The following is a 12,629-nucleotide window of genomic DNA, read 5'->3' on the forward strand; positions in this document are numbered from 1 at the left end:
TCTTTACTAAACAAAATAAATCAAGTTACCCAGGTTCAGTGGTGCATGCCTATAGTCTCAGATACTTGGGAGTCTAAGGTGGGAGGACCGCTTCAGCACAGGGGTTCAAGGCTGCAGTGAGTACACTCTAGTCTAGGTGACAGAGCAAGATTGCATCTCTTAAAAAAAAAAGAAAGAAAAGATAAAGAATGGAGTAAACAGGAAAGCCAAAGATCTGAGGCATCTCTGGATGATTGCCTGAACAAATTGTGTTTTCTTGACCTCAAAACCTTTCACGATGTGTATTTCTTTGTGAAAGAAAGACATGCTGATTATAACTTTATCATTTTCTGAGGCAGAGAAGGAAGAGAAGATTAGATCAATTGTTTCTCTGCCCACTCCATCTCTTCCTATGTTCCTTCTCTTCCTTAATCAAATGTATAAATACTAAGCCTCCTGAAACCTCTTCAGAGAGAACACAAGCCACCGAGGTTTTTTGCAATTCATGTTTTCCCAGGGTGCACCTTCGAGCTATGGCTCAATAAAACTCAATTGTTCAAGACCCTTGCCTCAGTCAGTCATTCCGGATAACAACCATGAGTCCTGCAAAGCCCTTCAGTAATCTATTACCTGCCTAGGTGATATGTACCTAGGTGAGTCAGGTCTTCATGAGTCAAACACTCTTCTTCCTTTTCTGCCTTTACCAACCCTACCACTCAGTGCTGTGTGCTCTGATCTGGCCCCAGCTCCCAGGTTGTTTGTATTGGTCTAAGAAAGCAAGACCAGGAAGGGCAGGTTGAGAAGGAAGTAAGAGGCCAACACCGTGGAACATGGCAAGTGAGGCTGTCATTGCTCAAAGCCACACACCCTGGGTGCATTTTATGAATTTTTCTGGATTTGGAATCTTTTCCCTGTGTGTCTATCTAGAAACTCACCCTCCTCCTACTTTCTTCTCATTACACTTTCTGTTTCTAGTGCACTTGTTTATGGCCAGAGAATGGCCATGCAAATAGTTGACAATAGAATAAAAAATGACTTTTTGTGAGACTTGGAACCTGGCCTTTCCTTTTTCCAAAACAGATTGAGTTCTCTAAAAACTAGCTTTTATGCAGGACTGTGCAGTTGTGAGTATAGTGTTAGGGAACAGGTGCATAAGTGAAGGATGAGACAGAAAACAAAATGCTGGCTGTCAAATAATGAAAGCAAATGGGACAGAAATCATTTTTGAAGGTGGATGTCATTCAGGAGACCTTGTTAATTTTAGAGTGTCATCTTAGCAGATGAAGTGGAGGATGAGGTTAAATTATGGAGTTAGGTTACAGTGGGCACATACTTCTCTGCCACATGTTTTTTTTTTTCTTTTTTTTTAATCTCCAAAAACGGGGTGGTGGCACTTAGGATATTTTTGTTAGGACTGTAGCTACATGAAAAGCTCTTAGGATAGTGCCTGGTGCATAGTGAGTGCTGTATCACTGTGTGAGATATTATAATGATGGGAATAGGCAAAAGTGCCACCCTGGCCATGCAGAGTTCGGAGGTACTTTCCAGTCAGGGTCCAGGCAGGCCAGTTGGAGACGAAGCTGGTTAGTAGGGAAGTTTAACTTCCAGGAGTAGAAGAATTTAGGAGGAGTAACTCATGCACAACATTCTGTAAACATTCATTTACCTAACAGGAGGAATGCTCAGAGTGGGTGTGGCTTCTGTGACAATCATTATCTCCTGGGAATCTAAGGATGTGTCCTAGAGTGGAATGGCTGTGATGTAAGCCGAACCCAGAAATGGGCTTCAGGGCTGCCTTGCAGACAGCATTCATCTTGCTAAAGGAATACCCTCTTCTGGCCCAGGCCATTATTTTTGTTTTTGTACTATCCTAATTTTTAGGGCATAAGGAGAAAGACTGAAGAATAAAATAATGAAGTGCATGTATGAAATAACAGGGTAGAATTGAGACTGGTATGTGTAAGTTAAGACAAATCGTGTATAAATTTTGTGTGAACATAAAAATGATTTCCTGTTGCAAACAGACCTCTCCATATACATAATACCATTGCCTTGAGTGGGAAACAGACTCTGTCACGAGAACACACCATCAGCATCATGAGAGAATGGGTAGTGTGGCATCTTTAATTCGCAGGATAGACTGAGAAAGTTATTGAAGAGAAAGGAGTTGAAGGAAAAGATGAGTGAGGGCAAGAAAAATGGGATGGTGAAAGGAAAGGACTGAAAGGAATGTTGACCGAGGGCTCATCAGGTACCAGGCTCTGTGACTAATGTCTTACACATGTTAATTTACTCTTCCACTGTCATTTTCTGATGCAGTAAGAGTCAACCTTACACTGCAGATGAGGAAAGAGGCTGAGGGAGGTCAAATGAGGAACTTAGGTTCATTCAGCCACTTCATAGCAGAGTGAGTATGTTTCGCTGTGGTTTGTGCAGACAGAAAAGTGAGACTTGGAAGGAAGGCAAAGCGTACTTTTGTTGTGGGTAATGTTTATGAAAGTGACCTGTATGAGACAGAACAATGGCCTCTTAAAAATGTCCACATCTGGGCTGGGTGCAGTGGCTCACACCTGTAATCCCAGCACTTTGGGAGGACGAGATGGGCAAATCACGAGATCAGGAGTTCGAGACCAGCCTTGCCAACATGGTGGAACCTGTTTCTACTAAAAATGCAATAGCTGGGCATGGTGTCGGGCATCTGTAATCCCAGCTACTTGGGAGGCTGAGGCAGGAGAATCATTTGAACCTGGGAGGTGGAGGTTGCAGTGAGCTGAGATCACCCCACTGCATTCCAGCTGGGGCAACATGAGTGAAACTCTGTCTCAAAAAAAAAAAAAAAAAAAAAATCCCATCCTAACCCTTGGAACACATGCATTTACTTTTCTTGGAAAAAACACTGTTCAACGGTGACACAGTTGAGTATGTTGAGATGGAAAGCTTATTCTGGGTTATCTGGGTTTTTCCCAGTGTCATCATAAAGGTCCTTGTAAGTGAAAGAGAAAGATAGGAGAGTCAGAGTGAGAACGATGCAGGCTGAGAGACTCCACTTGCCATTGCTTGCTGTGAACATGTGTGACAAGACAAAATTTCAACAAATTTAGTTATACATGGAATTGGGTTTAATTTGTCATTTATGATTTGGAGCAGCTCTCCCTCTACAGATACAGTGATAACTCCCCCTGGGCAATACAATAACAAAACAGTGGGTTTTGTCAAATGCGAATCAGTAAACAAAGCCATAGAAATAAATTGATTGGTTAACATCAGAGTACTTCAGGTCACTTATTTTGGTAAAAGTTAAAGCAGAGGGGACTTCCTTATTATGCTCACTCATGTAGACTGGAATCTTCTATTTACAGGAAAATATGATCTGTTTTGAGAGCTATCTGAATCCTTAAAATTTCAGTGGGAGTATATAACATCCAGCCTGTGTGGCTCTATTTTGAAGTGTCTGTACTCTCACTTAGGTGAAAATATGATCAAAACTTAAAGAATTAACATTAGTCTCAGTAACTGTAGTTTTGGGCTTTCATAATTTCTCTTCTTTTCTTTTTTTAATTTCCTTTGTCTTTTAAAAAAATTTTTTATTCTTTATGTTCTAGGGTACATATGCACAACATGCAGGTTTGTTGCGTATGTATACATGTGCCATGTTGGTGTGCTGCACACCTTAAGTCGTCATTTACATTAGGTATATCTACTTATGCTTTCTCTCTCCACTTCCCCCACCCCACAACAGACTCTGGTGCGTGATGTTCCCCATCCTGTGTCCAAGTGTTCTCATTGTTCTATTCTCACCTATGAGTGAGAACATGTGGTGTTTCGTTTTCTGTCTTTCTGATAGTTTGCTCCAAATGATGGCTTGCAACGTCATCCTTGTCGCTGCAAAGGACGTGAACTTATCCTTTTTTATGGCTGCATAGTATTCCATAGTGTATATGTGCCACATTTTCTTAATCCAGTCTCTCGTTAATGGACATTTGGATTGGTTCCAAGTCTTTACTATTGTGAATAGTGCCACCATAAACATACGTGTGCATGTGTCATTATAGTAGCATGACTTATAATCCTTTGGGTATATACCCAGTAATGGGATGGCTGAGTCAAATGATATTTCTAGTTCTAGATCCCTGAGGAATCGCCACACTGTCTTCCACAATGGTTGAACTAGTTTACAGTCCCACCAACAGTGTAAAAGTGTTCCTATTTCTCCACATCCTCTCCAGCACCTATTGTTTCCTGACTTTTTCATGTTCGCCACTTTAACTGGTGTGAGTTGGTATATCATTGTGGTTTTGATTTGCATTTCTCTAATGGCCAGTGATGATCAGCATTTCTTCCTGTGTCTGTTGGCTAAACGAATGTCTTCTTTTGAGAACTGTCTATTCATATCTTTTGCCCACTTTTTGATGGGGTTGTTTGCTTTTTCCTGTAAATTTGTTTGAGTTCTTTGTAGGTTCTGGATATTAGCCCTTTGTCAGATGAGTAGATTGCAAAAATTTTCTCCCATTCTGTAGGTTGCCTGTTCACTCTGATGGTAGTTTCTTTTGCTACGCAGAAGCTCTTTAGTTTAATTAGATCCCATTTGTCAATTTTGGCTTTTGTTGTCATTGCTTTTCGTGTTTCAGACATGTAGTCCTTGCCCATGCCTATGTCCTGAATGGTATTGCCCAGGTTTTCTTCTACGGTTTTTGGTTTTTTATGTCTAACATTTAAGTCATTAATCCATCTTCAATTAATTTTTGTATAAGTTGTAAGGAAGGGATTCAGTTTCAGCTTTCTACTTATGGCTAGCCAGTTTTCCCAGCACCATTTATTAAATAGGGAATTCTTTCCCCATGTCTTGTTTTTGTCAGGATTGTCAAAGGTCAGATGATTGCAGATGTGTGGTATTATTTCTGAGGGCTCTGTTCTGCTCCATTGGTCTATCTCTGGGTGTCAATTTTAGATCTTTCCTGCTTTACTTATGGGCATTTAGTGCTAGAAATTTCGCTCTACACACTGCTTTAAATATGTCAGAGATTCTGGAATGTTGTATCTTTGTTTTCATTGGTTTCAAACAATATCTTTATTTCTGTCTTCATTACGTTATGTATCCAGTAGTCATTCAGTAGCAGATTATTCAGTTTCCATGTAGTTTTGTGGTTTTGAGTGAGTTTCTTAGTCCTGAGTTCTAGTTTGATTGCACTGTGGTCTGAGAGACAGTTTGTTATACCTTCTGTTCTTGTACATTTGCTGAGGAGTTCTTTACTTCCAACTATATGGTCAATATTGGAATAAGTATAATGTGGTGCTGAGAAGAATGTACATTCTGTTGATTTGTGGTGGAGAGTTCTGTAGATGTCTATTAGGTCCGCTTGGTGGAGAGTTGAGTTCAATTTCTGAATATCCTTGTTATTTTTCTGTCTCGTTGATCTGTCTAATGTTGACTGTTGGGTTTTCAAATCTCCCATTATTATTGTGTGAGAGTCTAAGTCTCTTTGTAAGTCTCTAAGGGCTTGCTGTATGCATCTGGGTGCTCCTGTATTGGGTGCATATGTATTTAGGATGGTTAGCTCTTGTTGTTGGATTGATCCCTTTACCATTATGTAATGGCCTTCTTTATCTCTTTTGATCTTTGTTGGTTTAAAGTCTGTTTTATCAGAGACTAGGATTGCAACTTCTGCCTTTTTTTGTTTTCCATTTGCTTGGTAGATCTTCCTCCATCCCTTTATTTTAAGCCTATGTGTGTCTCTGCACGTGAGATGGGTCTCCTCAATACAGCAGGCTGATGGCTCTTGACTCTGTATCCAATTTGCCAGTCTGTGTCTTTTAATTGGATCATTTAGCCCATTTACATTTAAGGTTAATATTGCTATGTGTGAACTTGATCCTGTCATTATGATGTTGTATGGTTATTTTGCTCATTAGTTGATGCAGTTTCTTCCTAGCATCGACGACCTTTACATTTTGGCATGTTTTTGCAGTGACTGGTACCGGTTTTTCCCTTCCATGTTTAGCACTTCCTTTAGGAGCTCTCGTAGGGCAGGCCTGGTGATGAAAAAATCTCTCAGCATTTGCTCGTCTGTAAAGGATTTTATTTATCCTTCACTTATAAAGCAGAGTTTGGCTGAATATGAAATTCTGGGATGAAAATTCTTTTCTTTAAGAATGTTGACTATTGGCCACCACTCTCTTCTGGCTTGTAGAGTTTCTGCTGAGGGATCAGCTGTTAGTCTGATGGCTTCCTTTTGTTGGAAACCCGACCTTTCTCTCTGGCTGCCCTTAACATTGTTTCCTTCATTTCAACTTCGGAGAATCTGACCATTATGTGTCTTGGAGTTGCTCTTCTCGAGGAGTATCTTTGTGGCATTCTCTGTATTTCCTGAATTTGTATGTTGGCCTGCCTTGCTAGGTTGAGGAAGTTCTCCTGGATAATATCCTGCAGAGTGTGTTCCAACTTGGTTCCATTCTCCCCGTCACTTTCAGGTACACCAATCAGATATAGATTTGGGGTTTTCACGTAGTCTCAAATTTCCCGGAGGCTTTGCTCATTTATTTATACTCCTTTTTCTCTGAACTTCTCTTCTCGATTATTTTCATTCATTTGATATTCAATCACTGATACCCTTTCTACCAGTTGATCGAGTTGGTTACGGAAGCTTGTGCATTTGTCACATAGTTCTTTTTTCATGGTTTTCATTTCTATCAGGTCTTTTAAGGACTTCTCTACATTGGTTACTCTAGTTAGCCGTTTCTCAAATCTTTTTTCAAGGTTTTTAGTTTCTTTGCACTGGGTTCGTACTTCCTCCTTTAGCTCGGAGAAGTTTGATTGAAGTCTTCTTCTCTCAACTCGTCAAAGTCATTCTCTGTCCAGCTTTATTCCGTTGCTAGCGAGGAGCTGTGTTCCTTTGGAGGGGGAGAGGCTCTCCGAGTTTTAGAATTTTCAGCTTTTCTGCACTGCTTTTTCGCCATCTTTGTTGTTTTATCTACTTTTGGTCCTTGATGATGGTGACGTACAGATGGGGTTTTGGTGTGGATGTCCTTTCTCTTTGTTAGTTTTCCTTTTAACAGTGAGGACCCTCAGCTGCAGGTCTGTTGGAGTTTCCTTGAGGTCCACTCCAGACCCTTTTTGCCTGGGTATCAGCAGCGGAAGCTGCAGAAGAGTGAATATTGCTGAACAGCGAGTCTGATCATTCTTCTGGAAGCTTCCTCTGGAAGCTTCATCTGAGAGGTGTACCTGGCCGTGTGAGGTGTGGGGTGTCAGTCTGCCCCTAGTGGGTATGTCTCCCAGTTAGGCTACTCAGGAGTCAGGGACCCACTTGAGTAGACAGTCTGTCCGTTCTCAGATCCCAAACTCCATGCTGGGAGAACCACTACTCTCTTCAAAACTGTTAGACAGGGACATTTACATTGGCAGAGGTTTCTGCTGCCTTTTGTTTGGCTATGCCCTGACCCCAGAGGTAGAGTCTACAGAGGCAGGCAGGCCTCCCTCAACTCCGGTGGGCTCCACCCAGTTTAAGCTTCCTGGCAACTTTGTTTACCTACTTAAACTTCAGCAATTGCAGGTGCCCCTCCCCCAGCCTTACTGCTGCCTTGCAGTTAGATCTCAGACTGCTGTGTTAGCAATGAGGGAGCCTCCATGGGCATGGGACTCTCGGAGCCAGGTGCAGGATATGATCTCCTGATGTGCCGTTTCCTAAGACCCTTGGTAAAGCACATTACTAGGGTGGGAGTGACCTGATTTTCCAAGTGTTGTGTGTCACAGTTTCCCTTGGCTAGGAAAGGGAATTCCCTTCCGCCTTGTGATGCCTCACCCTTCTTCTGCTCTCATTCGTTGGGCTGCATCCACTGTCCTGCACCCACTGTCTAAGACGCCCCAGTGAGATGAACCTGGTACCTCTCTTGGAAATGCAGAAATTACTCGACTTCTGTGTTGCTGGTGCTGGGAGCGGCAGGCTGGTGCTGTTTCTTTTCGGCCATCTTGGCGCCACCTCCCCTTTTCTTTTTTTTAAATGGAGTCTCACTCTATGGCCCAGGCTGGATTGCAGTGGCATGAACTCGGCTCACTGCAGCCTCCATCTTCTGGATTCAAGTGATTCTCCCACCTCAGCATCCCAAGTTGCTGGGATTATATTGTGGGATCTGGCCAGCAGCCCACAGTGTAACAGGCCTCTTTCTCTGTTCCCAGTTGGATGGGCAGGTCAAGAAATAAAAGACACACCCATGATAGTGAAAGTGGGTCCAGGTGGGGCATTGCCATCTGGTCCTGTGATGCCACCAATGCACTGGATAAACCAGCATTTATTATTAAGCTTAGTGAGGGCGGGGGTAGGTTAGTGAGGGATTTAGGGTCGTTTGATTATGAGGTGAGATGGTCACATGGGGTTGAAATAATTCTTTAACATAACATCGGTATGCAGAAGTACAGTATACAGATATAAGAATTTACATCATAGTGTGTGCATCAGTAATTTCTAACAGAGCCTTAAAACACAGTCAATCCATATCCTATGATTAGCAAGATATTAATCAGCAGTAACAGTTGCAGGAAAAGCTGGTTACAAACAATCAATAGAAACAGGACGTGAAGCTAGACAACCAGTTAAACCAAAAAATTCTCAGAAGGGAGTATGCCTAAACCCTGAAGAGACCTAGAAGAGCTGTGGCAAGATAAGGGGATTTATAACCCTATCTTATCCATATGAACACACGCCCCTCATGTGTCAATTTATAGGCTCTCCACAAGGGTTGCATCCCATTCCCAGAGCTATGAACATCTACTTTTCTGAGATAGGAATCTTGGTGATGTGAAACCTCCCTGACTACACGTCCATTTATAGGCTCTCTGCAGGGAGATGTATATCACGTGCTGTTGGCTCATTCTGGCAGCCCATCCTGGCATTGTCTTTACACAATCCTGCATGCAATTTTGAATTTACAACAATCAGGAGCCTTTCATCTTTTGTTCCATAGCAATGGTTTCAGGGGGGTCTCCCTACAGGACTACAGGTGCGCACCACTACACCCAGATAATTTTTGTATTTTTAGTAGAGACAGGGTTTTGCCATATTGACGAGGCTGGCCTCAAATTCTTGACCTTGTGATCCACCTGCCGTGGCCTCTGAAAGTACTGGGATTACAGACGTGAGCCACTGTACCCGGCATATAAACCACACATTTCTTTGGGTTTTCGAATTCCAGCCCAAGAGAAACAATTTGATATTTGAGGAATGGCTGCACACAAATATTTGCACACAAATAAAAATGTTTGTAGATTGCACCACACGAGGGAGACTACCAGTATGACTATCAGGATGAAAATATCAAGAGTTTGGAATATGCGCCTTAGGCAAGATGCAAACCAACTACAATAGAATAGATCAAAGAAGAAGCCAGAAGAGTCTAGTCATTTTAACCAGGCAGCACATTTGTTGATTTTTACAACTGAGTCTCTATAATACCCGATGTATTTATCCATGTGCACGAGAAGTGTCAGAAACTGCACAGTCTCCCCCCTGCTTAGCTGGTAGAGAGCAATTCTATTTTCTAGCATTGCATGTCTATGGTAAATTAAAACAGGGAGTGAGAAGAATAGGCAAGTATACAAGTAGAAGCCTAAAAAAAATCTCCATATACTTGAGGAAAAAGTTGTGTTAAAGATGCAGCTAAGGTCAGCATTTGGGTGGACTAAAGGATCTCCTGTTATGTAAAAATGTGTGGGCCAGGTGCAGTGGCTCGTGCCTGTAATCCCAGCACTTTGGGAATCCAAGGCTTCCGGATCACCTGAGGTCGGGAGTTCAAGACCAGCCTGACCAGTATGTAGAAACCCGGTCTCTACTAAAAATACAAAATTAGCCTGGTGTCGTGGTGCATGCCTATAATCCCAGCTACTAGGGAGGCTGGAGCAGGAGATTCACTTGAACCCAGGAGGCAGAGGTTGTGGTGAGCCAAGATTTTGCCATGGCACCCCAGCTTGGGCAACAACAGAGAAACTCCATCTTAAAAAAATAATAATGTGGTTGACATGATATATCTGACACTGTTAACTTACTCTCAGAAGCTACTTCTTGTGAAATCCTAAGTACAGCATTATTCTGGGAAGCAAACGAGACAGGCATAAGCAAGGACAAATTAAGAGAGGTAAGAGTCTCATCATGATTGACAGTCTTTTTCTGACATCTTGAGAAAAGCTGTCCACAGTGTACAGTCATCAACTTGTTGTCGTGCTTTGCAGTATAAGTGTCTCTAAGTGATGGTGTTGAACATTTGGTGAGCTCTGAGTGGCCCACACATCAAACACGACGGTTTTCCCATGAAATTTACGTTGAGTTGTCCACCACTAGCTTATATGGCTTCAGGAACAGAGCTGTTCTTGTTCTTAGTGATTTCATTAGAGAAAATTTAATTGGAAGAACTAAAAGAATTCAGGGTCCAGTCCAGTCTACCAGTAGATTGTAAATGCTCAAAGATAATGAACAGTGGTTCAATCTGGTAACAGGTATACTACAGTTTTTCTTTTCAACATAATTTTTCTCTAAATAGGAGTCTGTATTTTTACCAAAGATAATTCCAGTAGGATGAATTGTTTGCAAACTAGGTTGACTCTCACCAAACGTGCCTAGAATTTTTACCTAAGTTCAGCAAGAGTGACAATGGACCATAGAAGATCTTTTTAAACTTTGCGTTCTTAGAAGTTTTATAAGACTCTCAGATTAAGTTTCCAAAAACCTCTTGAGACTCGGAAGCCAAATCAAGGCCAACTTCAGACTTTCCCTGCATTCCATATGGGTTTATTCTATGTATATTCTCAAATAGAACATCCCAGTCAAAACCTTAGTAATATAACCAATGTTTTCAAATGTGTCATGTTATAAAGAGAGTAGATTCTTTCTGAACTTGTGCAAATAACTTTATTACCATAAGTATATGAATACTCACAAATAGTTTCCCAATTCTGAGGTACTCAGATTGGGAACAAAAGCAAATGTTTTGACTTTTGCTTACAAAAGTATACTTTATCAAATTTCTGTAAAGTATAAAGAGCTTAAAAGAGAAAGTCCATAAATCTGGAGAGTAAAACATTCAATGAATCAGCACGTTTTCAAATAAAAAATTATGAGAATATTATCCTTTTGATTATTAAGTCCAATATAACTGAGTTTTTTTTCCTCTTTGTCTTGAATTTCATGAAGGTATCAGCCTCTTCATTAAAATTTTGAAAGTTCTCAGAGAGTCCAGTGGTATGATCCTGAAGTTATCAGAAACTTGTATTCAAGAGTCATTGTCAGAGTCTTTTCCATATATCTCCTTGAAGAAAAAGCAATTTTGGACTGCAGCTAACTGTAAATACTTCGAGGAAGAATCAAAGTAACGGTCTGGGAATGACAAAGATTTAAAATGATCATGGTTAAAAATCTAATGAGATTTTTATCAGGTTGATTATGGTAAAGACACACCTCACATAGAAATCTAGTTACTTCTGTGGAATACGAAACTATGACTGATAACATATTCGATTTCCAGAAATTTCATACAGTTTTTAGAACTCTTTTTTTTTTTTTAATTTTTTTTTTCCTTGAGATGGAATCTCACTCTGTCGCCCAGGCTGGAGTGCAGTGGCAGGATCTCCGCTCACTGCAAACTCCACCTCCGGGTTCACGCCATTCTCCTGCCTCAGACTCCGGAGTAGTTGGGACTACAGGTGCCTACCACCACACCCGGCGAATTTTGTTTTTGTGTTTTCAGTAGAGACGGGGTCTCACCGTGTTAGCCAGGGTGGTCTCGATCTCCTGACCTCATGATCTGCCAGCCTTGCCTTCCAAAGTGCTGGGATTACAGGCATAAGCCACTGCGCCCAGCCTAGAATACTCATATTATTAACATTCCCATAAACGTTATTTAGAGAAGGTTTAGCAACACTTATCACTTATTTGAAAATGCTTTATAAATATTTTAACATATAAAATAAGGTGGCTTTCCCATTCAGCTTCTGTTTACCAGCTGGATTCCTGAGTTCTTGGTGTAGCCCATTAATAATTAGGGCCAAAAACTCATAGTCCTACGTATGTTCAAAAACGTCCTTATGTAATTCCAGTACTTCTACTTCAAAATCATTGACTTAGTTGTAAGTTCTACCTTTTATAATAAGAGTTCTCCATCCTCATTACATGTTAGTAGTGTCAGGGAAGACTTAAAAATTATCAATGCCTGGGTCCCTCTCCAGACCTTTAAACTGGAACTCATGGGTGGGGCTTGAGCATCCACTTTTAAAAATGTTTTCCAGTGATTCCAAAGTGTAGCTTTATTTCCCATCAGATTTCTCTGATTTCTTGTGGCCTTCACTTTTTTTCTATTTTGGTATCATGATGAATTTCAGATCTCATTTCCTGTCTTATGCTTTATGTCCCCTAGGGTAGGGACCTTGCCTTCTTCGTTTCTGTATCTTTTTTGAACAAGTGAATTAGTCATCAGGAAAAGGTCTCCACCACACATACATTGTGTTCTGAGTCTCAGGTTCACAGGCTGATCCTAAAGTCTTTTTCCTCCACGAGGTCACAGGTTGCTTGTGATGAAGGGAGTGGTTAAGTCTGTAGTGCAGATGATGGAGGGGAGTTCACCCCGTTTTTAGACATAGCATTGGAACTAAGAATTTTATGTCTATATGGGTG

The sequence above is a fragment of the Macaca mulatta genome, chromosome 19 (assembly GCF_049350105.2).
Source record: "Macaca mulatta isolate MMU2019108-1 chromosome 19, T2T-MMU8v2.0, whole genome shotgun sequence".
Taxonomy (NCBI): Eukaryota; Metazoa; Chordata; class Mammalia; order Primates; family Cercopithecidae; genus Macaca; species Macaca mulatta.